At 42.7% G+C, this 27,744-nt stretch overlaps 1 protein-coding gene across 12 annotated transcripts in view; it reads right to left on the bottom strand.

The window, feature by feature from the left end:
- Positions 1-27,744, bottom strand: part of EXD3 (exonuclease 3'-5' domain containing 3) — a 290,762-nt gene that overhangs the window by 229,909 nt on the left and 33,109 nt on the right. Inside the window, exons 1-2 of one of the 12 annotated variants that reach the window (XM_055805354.1) lie at positions 989-1,099; positions 60-258 (exon numbers count right to left, since the gene is read on the bottom strand). The exons of 10 other annotated variants lie outside the window; for them this stretch is intronic. The gene's annotated coding sequence lies outside the window, so the exon portion shown is untranslated. Of the gene's footprint in view, positions 1-59; positions 259-988; positions 1,100-27,744 lie in introns of those variants that run through there. One more of the 12 variants, XM_055805362.1, reaches the window with a different exon arrangement.

Here is a 27,744-nt window from a genome sequence, read left to right as displayed (position 1 = left end):
TGCAAGTCACAGGCCAGCGGCTAATTTCTGTGTGTTTTACTCCTGACAGTAGAGCTTACCCTCCATTTAGAAGCAGCAACTTCAAACAGCTGGGTCACGGCTTCCCTTCCAGCCAGGGTAAACAGTTTACCAGCAGCATCCAAGTGAAGTTAATGCAGCGACACACTACTTTGTTCAATTTGCAGTGGCACAGCAAGGAGGGTTATTCCAGAAGGCAGAAACAACCTAATGGAACTTCTTGAAATGAGACGAGTCCTCCTTTCCAAAAGGGTGAAAAAAAAGAAAAAAAAAAGAAAAAAAAAATGCACAGCTTGGACTTCAGTTTCGGAAAGCCTAGGAAGACCTTTTAGTTCGATGCTTCAATGATTGTACTCTAAAGCTCTCCCATAGGCAGGACGCTGTGACTCCCAAGGCATGCGTGAGCTAGAGGAAAGCAGCTCAGACACACACACAGGGTAGGTGTACCTGCCAGGGCATTTAGTGAGAACAAAGTTTGCCTTTTTTTCTTGTAGATCTGAAGAGTCACGGATAGGTGGGATGAAATAAATACATTACATGATTTCTAACTATCCCTGCAACCTCCAGAGTTACTTGGGTGACAGTTTTCTGTCAGGCTTCCTCGAAGCTAATTGCAACAGAGCATCTCAGAAGAGGGTCACTGCACCAAGAGAAAAAAAAGCCTGGCAGTAGCCTCCTCTGCCACCACACTGCTGGCTCTGAGCATCTTCTGAAAGGCTCCCAGAATGACTCAACACCTGAAAATCACTCCCACCTTGAGGCTCCTGCAGGCCAGCAGCACACACAGATCCAAACTCCTGCCTACACATCAGAGCATGGGACCGTGGCTGCTGATCACTGCCTTTTCCCATCTCCCTCTACCTTTCCAAATTAAGCATGAAGTCCCCCTGCTCTGCCAGCAATGCAAATGGGTACCACCCCACACACCAAGCTCTCCCTGTTCATTTTGCTCTTCTTACACATCAATCACCTTCAGTTGCTTGGCAGACTCATCCTGGAAGCAACCAGCACAACTGAAGTCACTGCTGAAACTCAGGGCAATGCTGCGAGGGTGCTTCTTGGTGTCGGAGGTGGTGCTCTCACTGCGCTCAGCCCCACGGAAGGATGCTGGCTGCAGGACACAAGGTGTTGCGGGTCACACCTGCTTTTCCCTTTGGAGGCTGCCAGCGGTGAGGGAGTTTGCCGGTCTCTGGCACCCTCTGCTGACAAACCCAGCCAGGGCCCGGGACACGCACAGACGCCTCAGGCTGGAAGGGCCAGACCCTGCCGACATAATCTGCATCGTCTTCTCTAGATGAACATTTCATAACTTAGAATTTCTACTCTCTTATTTGTTCGGCCAGGTGTTTATGTAAAATTGTACTACAGATGGCCCTTCTTCCCCTTGGTTTGCTCCAGTAACTGAGCACAGCACATAAAGGAAGGTGCCCTACTCTCCTACCTCTGGTGCTACCTAACCCCCTTATATTTACCAGCCTTTCCACCTACCAACACCCCCCACCACCTCGCATGCAGCATCTATCCTCTCCCTCCTTTCTGAAAAGGTATGTAGCAGGGAGGTGACCTACACTTCAATATGAATTTGGAGAATGAAAAGGGCAATAATTCAAAGCACAGTGTTCCAGTTCAGGTATGGTATTGTCCCTGGAAGGGAACCGTCTGTCTGAACCCTTCCAGTCCCACACTTCCGACGCACAATTCCCTCAACAGTCTCCACGCCACACCTGTCACACAGCACCTGTAGCTTTGTGACCCCTCCATGTCCCTGTAGGTGGGCAGTAGGATCACCGGGCAGAGGAGCAACAGCGGCAGCACGAAGGGAAGACATGCTCACACATGCCTCTGTCCTGTACCCGCTACTAATCCTGCAACGTGTCCAACACATGGCATCTCACACAAAGGTACATCAAGATGTTTAAACATGATCAGTGACACCCAAACCCTCTGTAGTCAGCAGACACCAGAAGCGAATGGGTTTGTGTAACTGAATTACTAATGCGACACATCCTGATGCTGCTGTGTTGCTCTTGAAGATTCCTGCGGAACAATGAACAGCAAGAACAGAGAATATTCTGTGTAAAGGCAACAGCGAAACAGAAACCTAATCTTCTGAGATATATTAACTTTAAAGACTGATTTTCAGCCTTGTTATCGTCTGCAATTTTCCGCTTCTTGTTTTTTTCTTTTCTTGTGCGAAGGAAAGGCCAGGAGAACAAGCCCTGCCTGACAGCACACGCCGGGTAAACCAAAAGACAGCTTGCAGGCTAAATGGATTCTTACACTGGTACTTTCTAAATGCTGTTTCAAACATGCAGGTTGCAATTAATCTACCAAGGGATCTCCACTTCAGTAGAAAGAATCTCAAAGGATCATTCCACCTCCAAACCACCACCTTAAAAAACACAACTAAGGAACCTTTGGAAATATGCAATGCAGAATTTCAACCAGAATAGAAGTATAAAAAAAAGTTATCAGCAAACAGAAAAACAGGTCAGGGTCAACACGCTTCACACATTTATTTCCAGTGTGTTGGCCACTACTGAAAACCACTACAACATAGAACAATTTGAAAACCTTTAAAAAGCCAGGGGACTAAATAATCAAGACTACTTTAACCATAACAAATAAAACCTTTGTACTAGGAGATACAGCGTAGTTACTTCAACTGCTGACAATTCAGTATCTCATGAGCTCTACCTCAAATTAGGAAAAAAAGCTTACTTTGCTTTCTTTTTTCCAATCCTCAAATAGCTTTGTGTTAACACTGTAAGCATAACACCACTGGGGACTCAGTATGTAACTTCACTACTTCCCAAAACAGAGCCAGGGCTCTTTCATTTTGACGCCCTTCAGGCACTTTGACTGCTTCCCAGCATTCTGATTTCAGGTTTGAGTCTGATTTTAGGCACCAGTGTTAAGCAATGAACCCAGCATTATTAACATGTCCAGAGCTCTGTAACAGAGTATTTGAACACTTTCTCCTGGATTGCTGAGGAAGCTTTCTTATCTTGCACACACCTATTCATTTTTTTCTAGAATGCATTAACCATCCTCCAGAGTCTGATACTTCTAAAAGGCTTTGCTGGACAGGCTCTGGCAAATGTAGCTGTGGCAGCCGAAGACACTGCTCTCGCCAGCTGTTTGTCCCACCTTGCTCTGCCAAGAGACACTGCCTGCACAGCACAGCTGACTGGAATCGTATGCCCAATGTTTCAGCTCTCAGTTTTGGCACGTTAATGTGAACAGTGGGTGAAAGTATTTGTGCAAAACTGCTGGGCTGTGAGCTAGAGAAACTGAGATACAAGGACACATTCCTTCTGCAGCACTACTAAACAGTGGGGGACAGTCATGTCCTAAATTATTGCAGCTGTTTGGCCAGCAGACATGAGTCAGAGCACTGACACACAGATCATCAATGCATGTAGGAACATGATCTGAACTCTTACCTCCTACTGAATGCTTCACTCTGGGGGTACCTCCTAAGGGATCACCAAGAGAGACTCTTTTTCAGCCACATCTACACTACAAAGTTTTGGAAGTACAGTGATGCTGGTAAAAATGCACTAAACACAATCACTTCCTGACTGACAGATGCTCAAGCAAACTCCCAGACAAAACAGATACAATTCTAAGAATCACAGAATTTACAGGAGGAGGGAGGAAAAGTTTGTCTTTAACAAAGCCACTTCTTTTTTTTTTCCTCTCCGTAATAAAAAATGTTGAAGCTTTCCGTCTCCTGAGGGCTTTGTTTGAATAGCTTTAGCTATAGACACAACACTAAAGAAAAATTTTTTACAGGATGGATGAGTAATTTTAGCAATCCAGTAAATTTTCTCCATCTCTATCTGCTTCCCTTGCTAATCTCCCTTTCTATTCACTCAAAGGAGCTGAAACACTGCTGTGTTGATTTCTCATAGATTACTTTCACTCCAGACCATGTCAAAACACTATTAAAATCAAAGCAGAATAATCCAAGGATTTCCTCTCAAATCAACATTTCCTCTGTTATCCCTGTTGTTAGCAAATCCCTCAGATCCCAACTGTCTGCAGCTCCTCATCTTCCGTCCTCGAGCAGAGTTACTAACGGGCTGCCCACACCCGGAGTGGAGCCGCACAGGTCTGCAGCTTGCACAGGTTTCACAGGCAACATGCAAGTTCATGGGCAAGCTCCTTTTCTGTCTCCCAAGGGCACTGCTATTACGCCTTGTAAACATTTTTAGAATTCAAAAGTTCCACAAGCTATTGACATTTTAATTTCCAGGTTACCTTATCAGACTTGGCCTTGATTTTCTTCACAGTTTTTTCTCAACTGAGATCTGATATACTTTGTCAACAACAAGAAGCTACTTGTTTTAGTAAGTTTTACCCCTTATTTCTGTTTGCCTTTTACCCACATCGTTGCCTATGAGTCCTCCTACCTCCTTCAGGGAATAGCCTCTTTGTTAAATGCTGTGACAGAAGGCAGCAAGGAGGGAGGAATGCTGGATGACATGGAGGTTGGAGAGGCAGGAGTTGCAGCAATCGGAGACCAACTGCCAACATCTAGCAATGACTGAAAAGCCAGATGAGACAACTTTGCTGTGGCTGAAGATCTTGACTACTAATTGAAATATGAATTAAAATGAGAGATTACTGGGCTGAGACTCTGACCAGTATATCTCTTTGTAAGATCAAACCTTACACTGGTGGCTTTGTTGGCCCACTGAGAAGACCTGTCCTGAACAGTCTCACCTGTTGGCACCTAGGGGACTAACAACCCCCTATCAGTCCTTCAATGTAAGCCTTCTAGCACTCTCTCTGTTTCTGAACAAGTTTCATTTTCACTGTCATCACCTGATGACATCAAGGTCAATCAAGGATGCTTATCAAAGCCAATTAAGTCATTGTCAAGCTTTCAGAGCATGAAGCCAATAACTCCACCACATTCTCCTTGTATGCTTCCTCACACTTGCACCCACAGCAAGAGAAACAACGTTCTGCTGGACTGCAGGGAGAATTTCAAATCCCACAAAGTCAGAACAAAGTGGGGTCATGTTATTCACCACACACTGCACTGAATTTTGACCTCTTCCCAAGCTGTATCAGTATTATCTACACCATACTCAATAATAAATTGCTTTCAAAACTGCTTTGGGGAGAATTCTTCCTCACCCTTTACCTCCTGAATAAGTTTAGAGAAGGTCTTCCTCAGAATGCAGGCTTTAAATACAGCGATTAAGCCATCAGTGGGATTAACAAGATCATCTTTGGTGGCATAAACAGCTTTCACATAGGACATCGGTTTGTAACCAAGTTGGTCGGTGATGATATTGTACAAAACAAAGAGAGTTTTGAAGGTGGGGTTCTGTGCTCTTCGCATCACTCCTGGAAGGCCAGCACAAAGAAACCACTCCTGAAACTCCTGGGTAGTGAGTCAGGTTTTTCCGTATGACTGGAAGATGGGTCTTCAATAACCTTCTCATTGCTCTTTGGTTCTAGTATGATAAACAAGCCCCAGCCTCCTCCTGTATCACCACCCAAAAAATGGGTCACCCCATCTCAGGGGAACAGAGTACCAAAGTTCAAAGGCTTGGATTGATTTTCAGAAGCATTCTGAGCAGTGCCATCCACAGCTATCATGAAACTCCGCTCAGATCAGGAGATCTCAGTAGTTACTGAAGTCTCTACCACTGTCTTCAGAAGTTGAGAAAACAGCTGTATTAGCCAGCTTTTGGACTGTTATGCATCCATAAACAATATTATTAACCTGAAAGGCATGTGTTTTTCTCAGCATGATTTATTAGCTGCAGTTACAGTTGCAATAATCATGGTCTAATTTTTCAGAAACTACTATAGCTTATGCATAGTTTTAACCACCTTTTGAAAGACCTTTAAGTAATGATGAATCGACCCATAAAATAATACAAATGTTAGAACCAACGTTATTACTCTCCTTTAGGCATGGGCAGGAATATCTGATTTACGTCTGCCAAATGATTTGGCATCTGAACAAACTGGCAACAAATTCAAAGAGAAACAGCAAAGCTGTGGGCAACCGCTGGGAAGACTGGGATTCCTTCCCTTTTCATTTCAACATGCCATGTCTGCTCTGGGATGTTACAATCTAATTCACTTGTTCACAGGGCAGCAAGTTAGCTACATCAAGACAGTGTGCCTCTGCACTGCTTTGCCACAGTGCCATAAAGTACCTCTCTTATAAGGCATTACATATGCACAAGTCCACACTTGATCAAAGTAACCACTGGAGAGAGACCTCACCCTGTACTGCTCTCCCGCAAAGCTCTCCACTCTGAGTTTGCAGATGCCTACCAGAAACTGCAGGGTCTGAAAAGCAAATGAAAAGGGAACTATGATGTCTCCTTTGGTATCGTCAATTCAGTGAGCACCAGCGCCATACTATTGGCAGGCATCCTGGAGGCAATGCTGTGGGATATGTGCTTATGGTGGTCAGTAAAAAGATCAGGATACTACGCACTCTTATCAGCGAACTGATGCACATCTCAGCTGTGTGTGAGATCAGCCCCTTAAGTTCCTTTTTAAACCCCAGAGGTTGCATGCTGTACCGGACCAGCATCGTGCATTGTCCAGAGGATGCATGGCAACAGAAGTGTTGGGTGCTTTGGCCAAAAGTCACAGCAGAAGGGTGCTCTGCTGCATCTGCTTGCCTCTCCCACTGTTTGCATCGCATTTCTTTCCATGGCCACATACCTTCTTGGACGTTGGTAAGAATGGTATCCCTTATCATCCCTTATCATCCCTTCCTCCACTTCTGTGTCTTAATAGCCCTCCGTACTGGGAAGCTAGGCAGTGATACTATTTAACTATTTATCCTGGCTTTATTTTTCCTGTATGGTGTCTCAAGAAAGGTGCTCAGCAGCGAGCATGCATTAGCTCAGAGAAAAAGTTCCCTCACTCCCTTTCTCAGTGGAAGACACCTCAGCCGCCCTGTGTATACTAACTTCTGTACTTCAGCAGGTCAGGTTTTACTGAAAACAAATGAGGACAGATACACATAACCCCGCTGCTGCCATCACTGCCACAGGTCTGCAACAGCAAATCCAAAACAAGACAACAGGCCAGGCACCAAAGGCTCACTCCAGCTTTGAGTGCTGCTGTCACAGTGCTACAAGAAGCTAGAAACACACATGAATACTCACTGCCCACAACTGTTAACCTGAGCAGCAAAGCAATGTCTCTTTTGCATAGTTTCCATGCAATAGTTGCAGCACAGAGCAAGGTAGAAAGCTGTAAGCACAGCCCTCCCTGCAGGGTGTTTCAAGTGAGTCGAGACCACAGAAAAGAGGCAAGGGTCTTGCTAAACAACAAAGGCACTAGCTGAAAAGACAGCCTACACTGCTGATTGTAGCTGTCCCATGTGTTCCTCCCGGTCTTTGAGGTACCTTTGGATTCAGTGATTAACTGACTGCATCCCTTGCAGAAATGGAGTTTCTTAAAGCTGTGTATAACTGTAGGCTGTTGCAGTCCTCCTCGGGGATTTCCACCAGGCTAATGATGGAAATAAGGTGCAGGAAAGCTGTTATTTAAACTCATCATCACAGAGGAAATTTCTCACAGCCTGATGGCAGTTAAGGAAAACGTTATTTGGTGGCTGAGGAAGCTACTAACTTTGTTATCAAACAGGGCTGGATGGACACAATGCACTTCAGGAAGAACTGCAACAGCCCCTGCTCCATGCAGGTATGCCGGGTTGCACAAGCACTCCTTACCATGCCACTCTGCCTCTCCAAAGCCTTCTGGGACACAAAAAGGAAATCAGAGGCGACATGCTGAAAATGGGAAATTGCAACCTCCTAAAAATTATTAATCACTTCAAATGCTGAAACAATACCCTTTGTCAAAGCTGTGGGTGGTGAAGTTGGCACAGCTCCTACTGAAAAGAAACTTGATCTTCACTGGTGTGAAAGCATGAAGCAGCATCCTGTACTGATGAAGCACTCGACCCAAATTCCTTTCAAGGTGCTTTTGCTGCCTCCTTCACACTAAGTTTATGGAGAACAGGAAGACAGGAACAGCCTGGGCCAACAGCAACCTGAACCAGAGATACCACACAGGTGCAGCAGGAGGAAAGCTGTTCATCGGTGGTAATTTAAGGCTGCTTGCTATTTACTGGGAGGGAAAAAAAATATGTATCTATTAGAACATCACACATCCCTCTAGGAAGCTATAATAGAAATTTAGCAAGTGAGGCACTAACACGGGACTCCACAAACTTCCGTGACACCTGCAGGCAGCAGGCAGCAGTTGTAAAGCTTTGCTGTCCTCCTGCAACCCCCCTGCGTCAAACAGCATCAAGCCCTGCACCAGTGGATAAAGGAGAATGAGCAGAAAGAGGCCCCGAGAGACACAGTGCTGTATCCAGATAAGATCTTTGAAGCACCAGGCTGCAGCTGTTTGTACATTTTAATTAATCGTAAGAAATGCAGTAACAGCTCATTTTCTTGAGGGTTGGGGCAAACTCGCAGCCCTGCCATTTTAAGAAAGGAGCACTGAAAAAACAAACACCAGTATCTGAGATGGAGGAATTTCTATGCTTAAATCAGTGTTCGCAGCTTTATCACCATTTCCCCTGCCACCTGGGATGCTGAACGCATTGTCTTCCCCTGCCCGGATGAGGAAGGACGCTGACACATGGCACAGCCTACCCACTTTGTCACACTCAGCAAACAAAGAGGAAGCTTGCAAAGGCGAGATCAATAACTGGAAGACACAGTGGCAGTTTGTCCCCAACGCTGGACAGTTAATCCTGATGCACAATCCCCCCGTGAATTTAAAATGCTTGATACATACCATTTCTGGCTGTGATTAAATGTCTAATGACGCACTCTCTCTGATAGATTAGAAGTATTTGTTCTGTGGTTACAAAACATTACAAAGAATGAAAAGCCTCCAAGAAAAAAAATATCAGAAGGCTCAAAAGTTAAAAATTATGCTAGACACTGAGAAATGAGTGGTTTCTAAGTGTTGGCTTAAGAGTGCAATACAGCAACAGAACAATTTTTAGTAGCTACATAAAAAAAAGTTGTATTTGATACAACATTATTTCTTATTACACGTTATGTGTATTTATTTGTCAGTATTAATTTACAAAGGCAGACACCAATTTAAAAAGAAGCAAACCATTGCAAGCGCAGCAGAATGCTAAATGTATACTATTTCATGGCTAGGATGGAACATTTTATGAAATACTGATTTTATTTCTGTATACTCCTTGCTCTTGAGAAGATACACAGACTAGAATCGATGCTAACACCAACATTTCAATATCCTACTTAAATTCACTCTCTAGTCATTATTTCTGTATTTCAAATTGGATTTTGTGGTCAAATTCAGAAGCAAGGAAAAGCCAATGTAATACTGTACTTACAGCCACTGCAACATGCATTTTGAATTCCACTGTTTCACACCCACTTACCTATGCATAATTAATAACCTCTTTACATAGATTCTCACTCTGGTCCAGTTCAGAGTCTGTGGGAGGGAATGTAACCTGGCACTGCTTGTTACATTACAAATAAGAGAAGCAAGGGAAAAGCTATAAAGATAAGAGAACTGATGGTACCAGCATATATACATAAGAAAATATACCTTTCCAAGTAAAACTTAGATTGCCTCACTCTTTCTGAATGCCCAGAACTAGTTCACAGGCAGCTAAATTAGAATTTTGTTTCTCAGATAACAGAAATTCAATTTAATATGCTCAAAGTAACCAGCTCTGAGAGTTGGAACAGAGCTCTGGAGACCTCCGGTGCTTCTCGGGGGGAAAAAACCCAGCACAGCACTAGCGCGGAGGACGTGCCTGCTGTACTAAAAGGCAAATGCCTTCAGAGCACTGTATGTTTAGTCATCTCTTTATCAAACCCTTAACTAATTAAACAATCCTCTTGTCAAAGAGGACAGTCATTGTTTGTGTGACCGATGCCCTGTAAACATAATGGGATAATCTGCCTTTCTCCTTTTTTTCTCCCTCAATTCTTCTAAACAGCTGGGGGATGCGCTGCCTGCTCTCCAGGAAGCCTCCGCTCATCTGTCATTCTTCTCTGCTTGCAGCGCTCCGCTGCTGCACGCAGCATCAGAAGCCAAGCTTAAGACAATAACGCCTCAGATACACTAACAATCAATCTGATACCATGCCATTAAAGAGTCCCCAGGCCTCTGAAGGGTTGAGCAAATAATTAGGAAGGAAAAAGAAACGATTCCTGGATAGAATTGACAATTAAAACTATATTGATCTACAAACAGCAAAAGATGCTAAAACGAAAGCATTTCTAGTACCCGCTTTTGACTTCAGTACCAGGGAAGAAAGAGCTTGCAAATAATAAAGCTTTGATCAGATAGCATCAGGCTTGCTCATACATCTGCAGTTATAGCAGTAAAAGCTGTTAATCAAATGTTAAAGGCTCAGAAAGCCACACTTTCAAAGATGATCTCCAGCCCCAGGTACCCAAGGGAACAGCTCACCTCAGAGTAACTGTGTGCGGACATGCCAAGATTAACAGGAACTAGAGAGGGTAACTATTTTCTCGTGTGAAACAAGGACACTGTTTCTGGAGGTTGCACAATCCAAAGGTTTGCCAGTACAGCCCCTCGCTGTATCCCTTAGCTGATGTCGGTGAAAGCACTCTGGTCACCCCTGTCCAGCAGAGCTGCACAGCTCTGTTACCCTATAAACACAATCATGACAAAAGCCATTACCCGTCACAGCTCTCCTTCATGAAAGTTTCTGTTTCCCTACTTACATCACCAGCAGCAATCTAGACTTATTTTCTATAGCAAACCCAGACTACTCAATACTTGAAATTTTGAATTCAAATGCAGTAGCCTGAAAGCAAACTGAATCACTTTCAAAACATGAAGATTTTGCAGAACTGTTGTTCCCAGGAGAGAAGTGGAGAGCAGGCTGGGCAGGCAGCCCTTACTCCCATCCCAGGTGTTGCTCCCTGAGCCCTGGGGATGTGGGCTGGGACAGCTTGCTGCACTCCTCCAGGGTGCTCCAGGGGCACTGGCCACGCATGGCTTCACCAACCGCAAGTGCTGATAACCACGATTTCATTTAATAACAGGAGATTCACATGGATCTGCTGGTTTGACTAAGGAGGAAATGCAGTATTTCTGTATTGAAAGGTGAGGGGGAGGAAGAGGGGAGGTGGCAGTGGAAAGGGAGGGCTGAATAATACCCAAATCTGAAAACCCTTCAGTGGCCATCAAAAGAAAGCTCAAGGCTCTCTGCAAACTATCATTGGTCGTATTGTCAGAAATGCCAGCTTACCAAAACCTTTGCTAACCACCCAGGCAGTACTTGACAGAACTGTTTTGCACAGAGAACAGCAGATGGCAAAGGGCTTGGCACAAGCAGGACACCTCTTACCTTCTCCTCAGAACTCCACACCATCACAGCACAGTTTTGAGAAGAATCCCCCACCCTGCTCCTCCACAAAATACTCAAATGCCCGCTTCAGGTACCAAGAGCCCTACTCCTAGCTAAGACGGAAGCCACCTCACTCTGTCACAGATCCATGGAGGCTAACAGAGCAAGAGCATGAGATCCTCAAGCAACGTGCACACCCTACCAAGGAACCCATGGAAGTGCTGAGGTGTCCATCTGCCTGACTTCACTCAACCCTACCCTGAACAAGTTGGCAGTTGGCTAAAAGCTCCTCCAAAGGAGACACACCAGCCACGTGTCCCGTGCTCAAGGAGGACATGAAACCCAGGAGACAGCACGTAGAATTACAAAGTCTGTTTCTTTTCGCACCTCATCTAGACCACAGCAGGCAAAAGAAATGCAAAACTGCTCTATTTTTAACCTACCACCAAGAGAGACTTTATAGAGCCGTGCTCAAATCTGAGGAAGTTCCTCATCTCAATCCAAGTTAAAATCAGCAAGTGTAAAGAAGACATCCCAAATGGAATATATCAAAGCCAAAATGATGTTATCCAGGCAAAATTACAAAATTTTCAGTATCAGTAACAAAACAACTAGCGATATCAGCCTTAAGGCTCTTTTTCTTGCTCTCTCCTTTTTTTGGTTTTTTCCCTTCCCTGGTGTTCCCTCCCTACCTCATCACTGCAGCCAAGTTTTAAACAATATACATGAAAATAGCAGCTTTCAATCTGTTCCTGGAGTAGCCAAGTTAATGAGGCCACATGGCATCCCAGGGCACTCTGGAGGGAAGGGTTCAAAACTTGTTAGCGCAGTCTGCACTGCTCTAAAAAATGTAAAACATTTCAAACTGGTGAATGTTTCACTTTCTTTCTCCTCTGCTCTCCAAGTAAAAGAGCATTTTGATTTCCAAACACATATTGTGGAAAGAATGAAGCACTTCTGGAAAAAGCAAAAGACCAGTTCATTTTTCTAAATTTAAAGATTTATAAATCAATGCAAATCTTTTTCAAAAAAAGCAGAACACTTCTGCAAGTTACACCACAGCACTCAGACAGTTGTTGTAGAAACAAGTACCTGTTTTTCCTGACCTACATTTTCAGGTTGGCAGGAAATCAAAGTTCATTTCAAATTACAGCAGATTTTGAACAGACTTGCATGTGCCCTCCAATCTCAGCTATTAAATCTGTTGGGGCCCAGCAAGTTCATTTTTTGTATGAAAGAAGGTACCACTTTTTAAAATTACGCATGCTTGGTATTACATAAATGCAAGCAGGTAGTCTTTTTGTTGTAATATTAAAAGGGGAACTGATTTTCCACAGAATTTGGTTTAACTAGACCCATTTTCCTCTCCTTGAACTGTTATATACATTATCTACCATATCTATAACAAAAGCCATGTGGTTAAGCAGAAACAACCACAAAAAGCAAACAAGTCTAGCTTTGTCCTAAAGGCCTTAATATGAAAAGGCTCCCCAGGTAACAGCTGCCTGCGTGGGTCTTATGTTTATATAAACAAACAGCCACCAACAAACAGGCATTTTCTCGGCTAAGTACAAGACAAGTACTTACAGACAAGTAGGCCATAGTTACAGCATCAGGCCAAGGAGAATGCTTTCACCTGCTTTCCTCCTTACCCCATCACAAGGCCATCAGCTTCCTCTTTGACTCATTTTTTTTCCTGTGGGGGTTATGTTTTACCTGTTTGAGAGCACAGCCCACTCCTGGATTTGGAATTTCAGAAGGGGTCTTGACCTTGCCAGGTGATGGAGAAGGCTGATGTGGGCTGCAGAGACTGGCCAGAGTGGCCCTGCAGTGCAGCCAGCCAGCAGGGCCCTGCTAGGCCTTAGAGTTGTGCCCACCTGCAGAAGGGCTTCTCAGGACTGAAGCTGGTTTGTGGGTGCAAGCACTGCTGCACCCAGCCCCTGAGCCCCTTAAACCTAGAGCAAGGAGCAGAAGGGGGACAGTGCTCTGCCAGGGGGTCACCTCATATCTGGCACAGCAACAGCCTGGCAGGACCCTTCCCGTGCCCCTAAAAGCCACCCTTCCCTGCTCCTGGGAAGGCACTGCAGGGACACGTAGATCCGAAATGGAAGCAGTGTAAGATCAAACTGGGTTTATGGCCCTGGCTCCCCATGGTGTGATGGTGGCTGTACTGTTTCCAGACCTCAGCCAGCACAGCACTCTGCACAGGTCAATAATGACATCAAAGCAAATGCATTCTGAATCTATGACAATAATAATAGTGATTTGACTGTATCATCTGCCTTTTTCCCTCTTATTTGCTCCCTGAGCTGCCTTACTCTTATTACTGTACTCACAGTCAATGAGACTGTGCTGACAGACCCAAGATTGCACCCCTCTCCTTTCCTTTGGGATTTGCACTTCTGCAATAGAAAAGTCCCTTGATCCAAGAAGAAACAGACACTGAGAGCTGGTAGGATAGGACGAAGAAGAGCTTATGTTCATTAGGATTCAACTAGAGATCACAGCACCACAGTCAACTTCAGAAATAAAACCAATCTTTCTATTACAGCCAGAGATTTTTTTCCCCCCAAGACCACTAAAGCTATATGCGGAAAGAAGTACACCTCCCCATCTTGATCTCTGCAAGTTTTATTAGCTGCTTAAGTCATGAACCATCACACTCTGCTTTTGTGACTATCTGGTTTAACATAAGCTTGCAAAAACTGTGTGTGAAGGAAACACATTTTAAGTTTCCTTTATTTTCATGCCCACTTTCAGATCTGTGTAGTTTCACAATGTCCATATTTCACTAAAATTAAAATTGCTGCATTGCAAAACACATCCAAGACAAAAAGTTTCAATTAAGCCTTTTTTTTTTTTTTTTTTACATGTTTTCCATAATCATGGCAGAAATTCTTTAAAAATACATCTTCTTCGGGCCAAGTTAAATGTGCTCAAACACGCTGTGTACGCAAACCCCTGAGAATACACTGGTGAGCAGACTTCCCACCTATTCGCATTCACGTGAATCAGAAACTACTTTCAAACGTGTACATTAACAGATGTATTTTTCTCATGCTATCTATACTAACCAGACAAGCCTGAAAACCTCACGGTACCCTGCTGAATTCCAATCACAGAGAGACATAAAGTATAAGGAGCCAGACAGCCATTAGCAGGAATCTGAACAGCACTGTGTTTTGGGAACTGCTGTTTTCGCTTATGTTTTTTGATTTATACCTCATAACTGCAAAACTAATGAGATTCTAATGAAAAGTGGGACATTATTCATTTGTTTTCCCCCCAGGAGGTTCAGTTTATTTTCAACAAGCATGCTACTGATTAGAACAAGAGGTGATGGTTTTAAGAAGCTGGAATATAAACCTGTTCCCAAATGTGCGTGGTCTGAAACGATACACTGGTTTCTGCAGCTCACAGTTTCGCTTCCTTCATCTAAGTTGTTTTGTTCAAATATATAACTTTTTTTTACTGGTCACTACTACATAAACAATAAACATCTAATCTGTATATCAAGTAATTGCACTAAAATATTTATTAAAAAAAAAAGTCAACCCTCTATTTTGCTTCTTCCCTGCCCCAAACAAATCACTCAAAAATCCTGCATGGATGTAAAACATAAAACTGCTTGCAAACTGGTTTTTAAAGATTGAATGGCACTTACCTATTTTTAATGATCTAGCCACCTTACTTTATATTTAGTTTCCTAATTGTATCTATGTAGTTCTCCTTACTGAAAAAACTGGAAGTACAACCTCATATATTGAACACTTTTAAAAGCATACCCACTAATATCAGCATTAGACTAAGTGATCACTTTGAAAAGAATTTTCTTAAAAATACACAGGTTTGTAGCACAAAGGTTAAGCTTCACATCTATACAGCTTTCTAGAATAACTGTTACTCAGCCATATACTTAACATTTTCTGATCTCCAGTATACTTCACATAATTTGTATGCAACCAAGAGTGTTTTTCATTGCTGTCTTCCATATTCAGTATAGTTCAGATAGTGCAGTGCTCCTAAAACGTACTGTATTACATCTAGAAAGACTCTGATCTGAAACTCAATCCCTCAATACAATGGGGTCACTGAGAAATGAAACACTAAACCAGAGCTTTTAAATAGGCATTTAAATTAGGAAATTAGTTCTATAAACATAAAGCATTTGAACTGTCCATTTGTTATGGACAACACAGTAGGACCACCAATTACTAAAGTCATAGACTCCAAATTGGCAGCATTTGCTTTCCAACATTACATCAAAACCCTGACTCCACCACGCAGGAATTTAACTCCTCAAGATACAAAACAGAAATGCACAACTACAAATTATCGAGCGACAATTTTAGTACTCTATTCATTAAAACACATTCAGTTACTGCCTCATGGCTACACTGCACACTCCAAATGGAAAAGATTTTGATTGCAGAGGGCAGCTTCTCTGGAGTTCAGGTTTGCCCAGTTCCTTCCCTTCAATTTCTCCTTTTTTTCCTATATGCTAGAAGTTGTGTACTAACAGCATCTCAGTGCCCTTCAAGCATCTCCCCCCAGTTAACAGGATCACCTGGAGGTTTTAGGGGAACAGACAATTCAATCCACTAAATCTAAAATACCATTTTCTTTTTGGAGGCAATAAACAATTCAGTAAGTGATCCTGCAGCTTTCAGCTGAAGACGAATGTCCCACAAAGAAAGCACAAGAAAGATAAGTTGTTCCACCCAACTGAACAAACATTTCCTCACAGTCACACCCTCCTCACATAAAAGCAGGAATCTTTCTAAACTCATACTGAACAATTCTAGCGCAAGGTCACAAACAATAACAATGGATAATTAAAACAATAATCAGGCTTAGTAAGACAAAAATTAAAAGTAAATTGCTCATCAGGTTTTTTTTCAAACTGCCCAAGCCTCAGTAAGAACATGTTTTGGACAGAAGAGAATTTGAACTTAAAAGATTACAACAAGCTGCTATTCATAAAAAAAGAAAAAAAGTCTCACTGTTTTTGGTACTGTGGGACTCACTATAGAGCAAAGGGATTTTGTGGGACAAAGGATGATAGAGTATAACAAACTTGCTGAAGAGGTAATATGCTATAATGTATTAGGGAATTACACATATTCTTATGCTGCTAAGCAATTATCTGTCCCCAAATCCAACAAATTCAAAAAATGAATACAAATGAGGAAATCACAGTTTTTGCAACAGCCAACACAGTTTTTGCAACAATTTAAGTGGCTTAAACAAACCATGCTATTGGATTTTCTTTTTTAAAAGTACATTCACACTGAAAAAATACTTTGCATTCTTAGCAGTTGCATTTACAAAGTTTTTTACATCATGTAAAGCAGATACAGCATGCCATGAATCCAGCACACCTGCAGTAAGCGGGTACATGGAGATGATGGAAATTTAGAATCAATCAAATTAAATGCATTGCTGAAGATTCTGAAAACATGCAATTCTCTTCAAAGCTTACATCTGTGGGGTTTGGGTTTTTTTGGTCTTATAAAAATATTTGATTTGCAACAATGGAGAAACATGACATAAAATACAGTGTAAGAAATAGCAACTTTATCTGCGGCACAGTAATTACAGGGCTGTGTTAACTGTAATTGTAGAAGCAGTATCAGAAGTGAGACAGAAGCATTCAAAACAACTTTCAATCCATGAGTGAGAAAACCAGCACAAGTGCTCAGCATCTTCCTATCTCAGAAACCTGTCCCAGATTCTCCTGGGGGAGCTCGGGACTAAAACATCTTGATCTAAAGCCTCCCCGCTTTGGTTAAGCTGATCTTTAGACAAAGAGAGCTGCTCCAGAACTCTTCCACCTCCCACTCTACACAGAGGAGGAACCTCCAGGCTGAACACATCTATAGCTCGGCTAATGCCTGGCTTACAGCTCATCCCACCAGCAGTGCACCAGCTCAGCATGCTGAGCTTTCAGTGCACCTGCCTTGAGGATACAGGAATGGGAGCGGTGCTCGGGCCACCATTTCGATTAACAAACAAACAAAAGCCAAAAAAAAAAAAAAAAAAAAAAAGGTAGAATAATTTATCTTGAAAATACAGCCAGTAGGTCCATTTGGAGTTTTCTGTGAGGAACAAAATCAGATGAAGAATGACTACAATTCTGCAAAACACCTCCTTCCTCATCATCACCACGTTCAAAATAGAGGGTGATGCACCAAAACACAGAGCCATACTGAGACTAGAAGCCATGAAATGAGAAATTCAAGTGTACCAGGTAGCATTATCTCTATTTTTCAGGTAAGAAACTGAAACAGAGGGAGGCATTTCCACTATCATGAGGCACACATGTTGAGATCTCAGGAACTTGGGGGGGTGGGGGGGTGGGGGGTGGTGTTTTTTTTTTAAAGCATTCAGCTTGACCACACAGGTGGTACTGTTATAGCGTGTGTCACCAAGTATCTTTTATTAAACTATCCCAATCAGGGTGGTGGGAAAAAATTATGAAAGATTTTAGGCAGAGAAGCACACTGCAGGTAATACAGCAGAAGGAGGGATTCTGTGCCAGTTAAACCTCCTCCTCTACCCACTGATCATGTTTCACAGGTTCTAAACTACTTACCTGGCTCCTTCCGCCCAAAAGAGGATTCCCTCATCACCACTCTCCTTCACCAATCCTGCTCCCCCAACACTACCCTTACTCTTCGCTATTCCACAAGTCCCTCCATCGTTACCTTTCAGAGACAATTTAATTAAAATGCTGAACAATGGCTCTGAGTGTGCTTAGCTTCAAGACCCTATGCCTTTGTATGAGAACTCTATGGAGGAAATCAGAACAGAAGTCAATATTTCCTTTTCTCCTGCAATACACCACCTGGTTCCCTGTAAACCCTCCAGTTACAGTAAAGAAGTGAGGCAGAGCTTTGACAGGCAAGAGCTTTCTTAACTACACACTCCAGAGCACATCCATCTTCAACACTGAAAAACAACAGTTCTTTGGAAAAAAAAGTTGGTATGTGGTCATGTAATTAAAGACTGTCATAATTCACACCCACATTGTGGTAGGTTGGTGTTGTGCAGGCATCCTTAACTCTGGCATTTCTTCATTTTAGGCTACTTGCATTTGAAATCTAAATAACGTTTTTATCATACCGCACCATAAATTAATTGTGCAGAAAAAGTAATGTCTTTAAAAAATAATTCTTCAGAGTAAAATCCCAGCTAGATCCCTTGCTAGAATTAAGCCACAATCCCTGGCTCCTCATTCACACACCAGTCCTGAGACAGAAACACATCTGTGAACAAGCTTCAGCACATAAGCACTCTCACTGTGCTTAAAATTAAGCACATGATAAAGCACTACATGCTTTAACAAATTAAAGCTACAGAGAAAACGCACAGGGCTGAGATCAAAGCGAAGAAACTGTAAAGTAAATGGATTCAGAAAGGACTTAGACTGACAAGCCAGGCATTCACACCATTAGCAATCCGAACACTGCCTCTTTCTTTCTCATTCTTACACCAGACAAATGAAGAATAATATTGACGCCATTAGCAGTAACTGGGAGATAACGGCATTGTTTTCCCTGCCGATGATGCATGCTTCCATGCGTGGGTGTATGATGGGTTAGTCGCTATGGAGCTGGATCAAAAGTGGTTGTTAAGGGAACAAGCAGGAAAGGTAAAACAATGGCTGAGATAAGAAGCATCTCAACAAATATGCAACCAGACTTCTGGGTTTATAGCTGTGAGGAGGCAAGAGTTTGGCCCCCACCCTAGTGACGTGGTGGTCGCCTTGCCAAGGCTGAGCAGCAGGAGATCAAAGGAGACGCTGCAGCCCTGGAGGACCCTGGCCCAGAGGAGGGGGAGGTGGGCTGGCGGCTGGCCGGAGACCGCCCAGGCCGAGGGACTGGGCTGCCAGCAAGGGCAGCAGCTCTCCAGCCAGAACCAGGGCTAGCACAGCTGGGCTGCTTTCCCAAACCTGAAGGAGAAGAAGGTGTAAATAACAGCTCCACATATAGAGCTTTTACAGCCTTTGCTCTGCACTCTCCGTGGCCATCTGCTCCAGGGCAGCTGGCACTGCCCGCAGCTCTGTTAGCGGCAAAACTTCAAGATATAGAAGGAGCTCATTAAAGCCTTCCTAACAAAGCAAGATTTCTTGAAAGCAGCCAACTTCTCAGTCACAAAATCCTGTCTAGCGACCTTCACCCAAAACTCCTTCTTTCTAGGAATTAATGACAAATTGTTCGCCTGCCCTTGCTAACACACAACTGCTCGGTTCTCACACAGCTCCGTACAGAGGGTGCACTCAGCAGCGTATCATCTGCTCCTGCAATTCATAAGCTACAAATTGAAGAAACACACCAGGAGCTAAAAAGAGTTTCCGAGAACAAAAACAGCTGGTAAAGAAACAAAAGCCAAATATTCTCCTGGCTGCTGGCTGCAATTTTTTTTAATTTAGCTTAAAACAAAATTAAAAAAATCTGCTTGGAACCCAAACAGTCTCTAGCTGAAAATGTGGTGTCTAGCCTGAAAAACAGAGGCTTGTGGACACGATGCCAAGCAGCACAGGATTCCCATGGACCTGGTGTTTCTCAAGCCCTTAATGTGGTTCAACTTAGGCAAGTGGTTTTAGGATTCCCAGTTTAAAATCTACAACACACATCTGCAATTCATTCTAGCTTCTTATTTTATTTCTTACTTCTCCAACCAGCTCCAAATCATTTTACGAGTTCTTGCAATCCGGTACTAATCAGTTACTCATGCCGCAGGAGTCCCCGCTTCCTAAGAAGGGCTCCCTTTGCACAAGAAGCCAAGCTGTGCATTTCGTCAGCCGTATTTTGCCAGAAACAACAGTAACTACCTGATAAAATAAGAATGCTTGGCAGTGTTTAAAGCATGATTACAACACACAAAAATTTCTAATATACAGTACTAACCATCTTCTACACCTCCCCTTCTTCTATCAGACTCACCACATTAAATAAAAGGTCACTCCTCTACTAAGAGGACTAATGTAATTTCCCACTCCTGAGAAAGGGACTTGACCAAGTGGCTTCAGGGAAAACTTAGCAGAAATTTTGATCCAGCTGTAAGGAAGGAATTCCCATATCAGAAACACTACTGGGTTGAAACCTTTAATGGGAGTGTGCCAAAAATTAGACTGTCCGTATTTGGTCTCTGGACGTCAGATCTGTTAGGTGAAATGCTGAGAAGACATGGCAGGCAAGGGCCGTTATTCTCTGCAGTGATTTTGACTCAGGAAGAAGTGCTAATGCACAACAGCGATCATCACTTTACTTCATTGCTGCTCTTGTTTAAAATACAAGTTGTCCAAATATGAGACCTCACCTGCCCTTGCGCTGTGCACAGCACCAACACTGAAGCACTCTAATAAGCAGCATAATCACATACTGTCTTGCAGTGGGGAAAACCCACTTGAGGGGCAACTAGTCAGAAATGGGAGGTCAAAGCAGACAAATCCTCTTCCTCACTCCAACAAAGAACAAAACCACAGGTGTTCAGTAATTCCAGCTCTTGGCTTCCACAACAAGGTTCACTGCATGTAATACAGAAATCCAGTCAGCAAAGAACAATAAAGTTTCAGGGGTCCAGTTATCCTGTCATCACTCACCCTGCAACAAGCCTCTAGCTCCTTGCCATTTCCTTAAACTGCGTTGGTGAGCTACAGACCTGAACAGAGTAAGGATATTTGTATGGTTTTGCTAATAAACGTTCTCCTGCTGCTGGTGGATGCAAACAAAACTTTGCTGGCATCACTATATAGCCTGACACCATTAGCCAGAGGTACAAACAGGGAATGGATAGGGCTGCTTTTCTTGCAGTTTTTATCTTTCTGCTTGAAAATCTCAACTGCTGCTCTTCCCAGAGTGTGCTCAGGGTAAATAAAGCCTGTACGAAGATGACGAGCAACATCAAGTTTCAACCAGTGAAATTCTGATGAGATGCTAGGGGAAATAAAATTCACAGGAGTAGCCAAACATTGGAACAGGTGCCTGGAGAGACAGTGGTATCACCATGCTTACAGATCCAAGGAGGAACAAGACCCTGAGGAACCTGGCGTAACTGAAGTTGGTCCAGCCTTGAGAAGACAAGGCAAAGGTAATCTTCAGAGGTCCCTTCCTGCCTAAATCATGTTATTATTTTATGATCTTCATTTACGACTGCCCATGTTTACGACGTGGGGTTACTGGATGGGCAGGATGCAGTATTACCAACACCTGGCAGCTCATCTCCATTTCGTCCAACTCTGATAACGAAATGGCCAACAGACTTGCAGCTACGTTAGCTGGGCCACAGTTAAGAGAAAGTGACAAAAGTCAAGCCAGGCAAAACAAAGGGGAAAATTGCAGGTTTAAAGATAGAAAGATAGAGAGGAAATGTTGCAGAATGTTGTGCAGACATCCCTCGCGGCAGACAATCTCCACTGGTCAACTCAAAAGTAATTATAAATCTCCCAACAGTAGGTTGCTCGCTCACCCTGGCTTAGTGTGATCCTCTACCAACAAGTCTGTCACAAGCGGACTCAGAGAAATCCCTCTTTTCATAGCATTAGGCAAGTAGTTATCAGACCTCATCTCTTCTTTGTGTAGCCTCTTCTCAGTTGTGCTTGTTCAGTTAGGTGTTAAAGCCATTCGGGGCACACTGGCTACCTAAAATACAACTCAATCTTTTTCTTTTTTCTTTTTTTTTTTTTTGACTGGCAGAAAATAAACATTCAACACATTACAAAAATATACCTCTCACCATGATGCCAGCATGCACCTATCTACACCTGGGTTCAAAAGATGTGATTTCTTCTTTTACAAAACTCCCCTGCTTCTCGTAAAATACAGATTATAGATACAGGTTGTCCAAAGGTAACACAGACTGCACTATCTCATGTATTCAGTGGGGCATATCACTGGAACATGTTAGCACAAGCACTAGGAGACTTAGGGTAAAAGCAGACCAAACTCCACAAATGAAGTTCAGCTTACCCTTAGAGCTACCTTCCTGATGGACTGCCTGCCCCTTTCCCTCTCAGCACACTGCTACAGCTAACACAGCTGGAGTCTTGTTCTAAAGCATCCTGGCAGGACACTCACAAAGGCCATTAATATCGTGCATGCCCGCACACATGTGCACATGCCCGTACACAGACACGGCCTTTGCCTGAAATAACCCCAAAGCCTCTGACTTCTCTGGCATGCTATATAGATACACTTGATAGGACTGAAGAGTGGGCAAAGAAAATTAATTTTGCTAAGAGGGGAGCTATAAAGATCTTTTGCAGCTTTGACTTGTTTGCTTGCTGAGCCTCAGGAACTACACATTATTATTATTATTATTATTATTTAGCATTATAAGCTTATTTTGCAATTATGACTTCAGTTACCCACTAAGCAATCCTGTTTGTATGCCCTGTAGGTTTTAGGCTCACCCAGGGTGTTTTAAAAGTTCCTCAAAGGTGAAGCACCAGGAGCTGTATTCTTCACCAGGAAGCCTCCTGAAGGAGTCCTCTTCAAGGAAATCATCACCCTGTGTCTCCAGATGCTCATTCCTGCACCCAAGTCAAATGGTCAACTCTGAAATCTCTGCTAAGGAGTTTTCCCCCAGTTATTCAAACGTCAGGTCCCACTGAGACCTGAAGGAACTGAGGGTACATTGTCATCAATCCAAAGGATAAACAAAGCCATCACCAGTGTGGTATTGAAGGACTCTGTAAAAACCCAAGGGTATAAAATAATGACAACGGCAATCACTGCAGCACTGAATTTTTCCCAAGAAGAAATCACTTCTAAGACAGGATGTACATTAGTAAAACAAGTCAGTTGTCAGGAAGAAAGAACATTATTCTTTTATATTCACATCATCTTCAAAAGCAACATGGGTGACAACTAGTCTTTTTGCAAATAGACATTTCCCAGTCCCAAATTATAAGCAAACAGAAAAATACAGTGTGCCATCTAATGCACTGGGGGGTTTATCATGTCTTTAAAGCTATTAATAGATTGCAATCTGCTGTAATGGGGTTTGAGCAAATTTTTATGATTCTTCTAAGCTGATTTTGATCTTTTTAAAAGATTTATAATTACTTTTCTAATGGCTTTTCATATAGATACTCTAAAATCACCAACCTAAAGTGACACCTCTTCACAGAAAAACACCCCCCTTGCCAAATGCATTAACGTTAATTAAGTGACCCACTGCTCACTATAAAGAAAAGTATGAGCAAGAAGTGGGGAGACCCACAGCTGTGTGGTCCTGTCACATAAGTGCAAGTACACGTGCTGTATTACTTTGACAGATAAAAGGGTTACAGCCCCCTTGAAGCGCCAGCAAGGTCATGATGACCATGAGAAAGATGCAACCACTGCTAGGAATTATCATTGACTTTACTGTCTTCAAAACCAAGCAGTCTCCTTCAAAGATTTCAACATAAATGGCTCAAATTTTCAGGGCAGAAGCAGTTTCAATCAGTTAAATATTCACATTTTCCAACACACTCTCATTACCACATCAGAAACTTTAGATATTCAAATCAGCCACAATTCTGTACATCTTTCAATAGAAAAAGCACAACAACTGAACAGGATCCAGTCTGATGGGAGGCAGCCAGAGGACAGCTACAAAACACCCTTCCAAGAGAGGAAGCCCCAGCCTTGAACCCAGGAAGGATCAGTACAGTCACAGCTTAAGTGGCTGGCTCTGTGGGTGAGGATGTGTTCAACTCACTGAAGGACCCCGGACCATCACTTGCTAATCCAGGAGGAGGAATGCCCAGAGCCCTCAGCTTCCTACCAGGAACACAGCAGGCACAGGCAAGTTCATTTAGAACACCACGTCCTGTTATGATACCGCAAAATCCTGCTGGGCAGAACATTAAGTTTTAGAAGATGGAAACAAGCATTAACCATCAACGCATCATTCCACAGCAAATCTCACTGCATAGGAAAAACACATCCCTCTCCAGGGACTTCATCCCATAGCAGAGGGTGCACCGTAGGATAGTCCTACAACCTCACTACTCCTCCCCACTCCTCCTGGGACAGAAGACCCTCCACCTCAGTGCAGACCCCTCTTTCACCCGTCTTCAGCAAGGGCTAGTGGATGTCAGATGCCTCTCACACATCAGCTCTCAACCAACTCTGCAAGAGGAACCAAAGGGCCTTCAGCCCCCTGTGTGAATACTAACGCAGCACCACCCCAGATTCAAGAAAGAGGGCAGAAGGGGGGAAAGGCTGTCAGAGTGGGAGTAGGAACACAAAATTCATACTGAATACATCACAAAGGCATCTATGTGAAGCAATGTTGATGTAACATCTATTTTAGAACCACTGCACTACTGAGCTGCTGGTGCATTGCTCATCACCATTGCACAGAAACCCACAATGCTCATATGCAGCAACAATGAACAGACTTCTTACAGAATGAAGAATGCCGCTGTCAAAAGCTGCTTTAAGGGCAGAACAGCCAAAGACTAACAATTCTGTTTTCACCCTTCTGGGTTTCTATTCAACAGAAAGCTATTATAATTAAGACATCTTGGGAAAAAAAATCAGTAAGAAGCTCCTATTTCTCTGCATAGCTCACATGATAGGTACATCATCATGTGGGCATCTATTATTGCTGTCTTTGTTGACTACCTAATGACACATCTGGCTTTGATGAGAAGATCCAACAGCCCAAAGAGTGGATAAAGATTCCCTTTCTTGGGGCTGAAGTACTTGTTGTGTCTTTCAGGCTTCGAGAGAGACCACACCAATGATTCAGATGTGGCCCTATCGGGACCAAACAGGAGAGTGGGCAGGAGCTCACACTGGTTGCTCATGAAGTAGGACTGCACGTGGTTGGTGGTTCTTACTGACTGTCCTAGGAATGGCAATACTGCCGCTAGAGGACAAATGTCTCCTTGTTATCAGCCCAAGCCTAACAATTAGCTGATAATGCTGAGCTTCCAGGATTTGGAAAGATAGGCACTGGAGAAACATTCCTGCAGTTTCCTGTTTGAATAATGCAATCCTCACTGTCTGGACCTCACAGTCAGAACATCATACGGCACCCAGGCCAGCTTTGTTATTTCTTTCATGCTTATTGTTTACATGTTGCCTTTCACCCTCCACATGTTTTCTATCTAGAGCTCTTGAAGGTAAATCACGAGCTTTAGCTATTGCACAATGCAACATCTCCAGGGACCTTTTATATTCTCCTCCAGATGGTTGAGTGGACAATACCCTTCTTTCCACATCCTTTACACTCTCAAATTCTGATGAATCCAAGTTTGACCAAATTTAAAATGGAATACAGATATAATTGCTTGCTCTAACTTCTTTAATTTTTTCATGCTGGAAAAGGTTGGAAAATTCTTGGCAATAAGCTTGTATTGAGTATGCAAAATGTCACATAACTTGCCTGGCTACACCACTATGGTGGTATGTTCTTAGTCAGTTGCACTCGTGATTACAATAATGAATGGTATGAAAACATTTAGCTGTATTAGGGAATCAGGGAAGAGCAGAGCTGGAAGGGCCCTTAAGAGCTCATCTAGTTTTTCCTCTTATGCCTTAAGGCAGAATCAACTGTAGGTCCTCCATTTTAAACGGATACTTATCTAAATCCAGTCTTAAAATCTTTCTAACACTGATACTCAACAACTCACCAAGGGATTCAATTCCTGTCTTTCATAATTTCTGTTCGAAGTGTACAGAAACAACAGCTTGCTCTTCTTCTGGCTTTTGCATAGCTAACAAGTGTTCTTACACCCTCCCTCATCCAGACTGAATCATTCTTCTTCCCTCTCGTCTCAAATCTCATTTTCTGGACCTCCAAATCGTTCAGCTCTTGCTCTCTGCTTAGTAGCCCACAGTTTTCCTGAAACACAACATCCCCACCTGGGGACAGCACTCCATGCAGAGGTAATTGCCCTAACTCATTGGCATAGCAGGTTTATTTCAGGTGTTTAAAGACATCTGCATGCAGTTGTCCCCTCCAGCAGTAGGTCATTGAGGACTACAGTAAATCACTGAGTAGAATAAAGATAATGAAGTCTATACAACTTCTGGATTGCCACTCATCTCCCAGCCTGAAAACATGGTAATTCTTGCTTAACTGCAAAGCCTTGTTCTTATCAAAACTGAACTACTCCTCCTCTTTCTAGGCCATTTTGCCAATCTCTTTAAAAGATTACTTAAATTCTATACTTAGCATACTGGCACACTCACAATAATTCCTTCTGCACTTAGTTTATCACCTTCCTCCCTACAACTGATTTCTAGGTCTAGCATACTTGTACATCACTGAAATTGCACATGATCACTTTTATTTTCTAACCCAGAAACAATTATGTCTGCATTTAGTAAATGATGTGACACACATAGTAATTCCATGTACTGTAATAACAATGAAGTACATGGTCAATTATTATGTTCTACATGAAGAGACATACACTTCCTAGCAGTTTATCTTAATTTTGATTATCTGCTGCATTATGCTATTTATTTTAGCACAAATGTATTTTTAGGGTGCTAGGGAAGCAAGTACAAGAGTTAAGATAATTTTCAAAAGCAATTCAGAAAACTTAGTTGGCAGTTTGCTGTATTTTTATCATCCTGTGTGCTTCACTAGCAATGGAGCGTTAAATTAATTTCTAGTGTACTTCAGAGCAAATGTTAGTGCAATTATCCTGCCAGCTAAAAGTTTCTCATGCTTCTTGACAAATTTTACCATGGTACTTTATCATATGATAACATTTAGCAAGCTGCACGATTAAATTCAGTTATGCCAGTAAAGGTGTAAAACAGCTCCACACAGCTGGGATCACAGAAGTATTTGGACCAAATTTACCAAAAAAAGTCAGTATGTAAAGTAATTACAAGATTTTTCAAGATCCAGTTTACATTAAAGAGCCATTCTGTGTGATTCTTATCTAATTTCTCCAACAACATAGAGCCAGATTACTTTGCTAAATAGGTTATGTTAATAAGTGGGTAGGAATGGAAAGGAAGTAATTAGAAATAAAATTAAAGGAAAAAAAATCAGGGAAAAAACAGAAACTGCAAGCCAGGGGCAAACATGCTTCCAAGAAATCACCGTAAGTAGAGAATCACTTATATTAGTTCTCTTTCCTTTCTTGCCAACTAGAATTAACAATACAAATTAATCATTAATAAAGGTAAAAAGGCATCTGCCCTGTAAGGATGGTGTATCAGCAATGTCCAGAAGAAAAGAAAATGCTTAGTCAGTGGGGCTATCTTATTTCAAGAAGCAGAAAGCATCCAACCAGCCTGGATTGCATTTAATACACTGAGGCTGTAAGTAAAGTTTTGGGAGTACAAGCACAGGTCCCAATAAACCATGAGATCACG

The sequence above is a fragment of the Falco peregrinus genome, chromosome 1, assembly GCF_023634155.1.
Source record: "Falco peregrinus isolate bFalPer1 chromosome 1, bFalPer1.pri, whole genome shotgun sequence".
NCBI lineage: Eukaryota > Metazoa > Chordata > Aves > Falconiformes > Falconidae > Falco > Falco peregrinus.
This window is presented reverse-complemented; position numbering and strand designations above follow the sequence as displayed.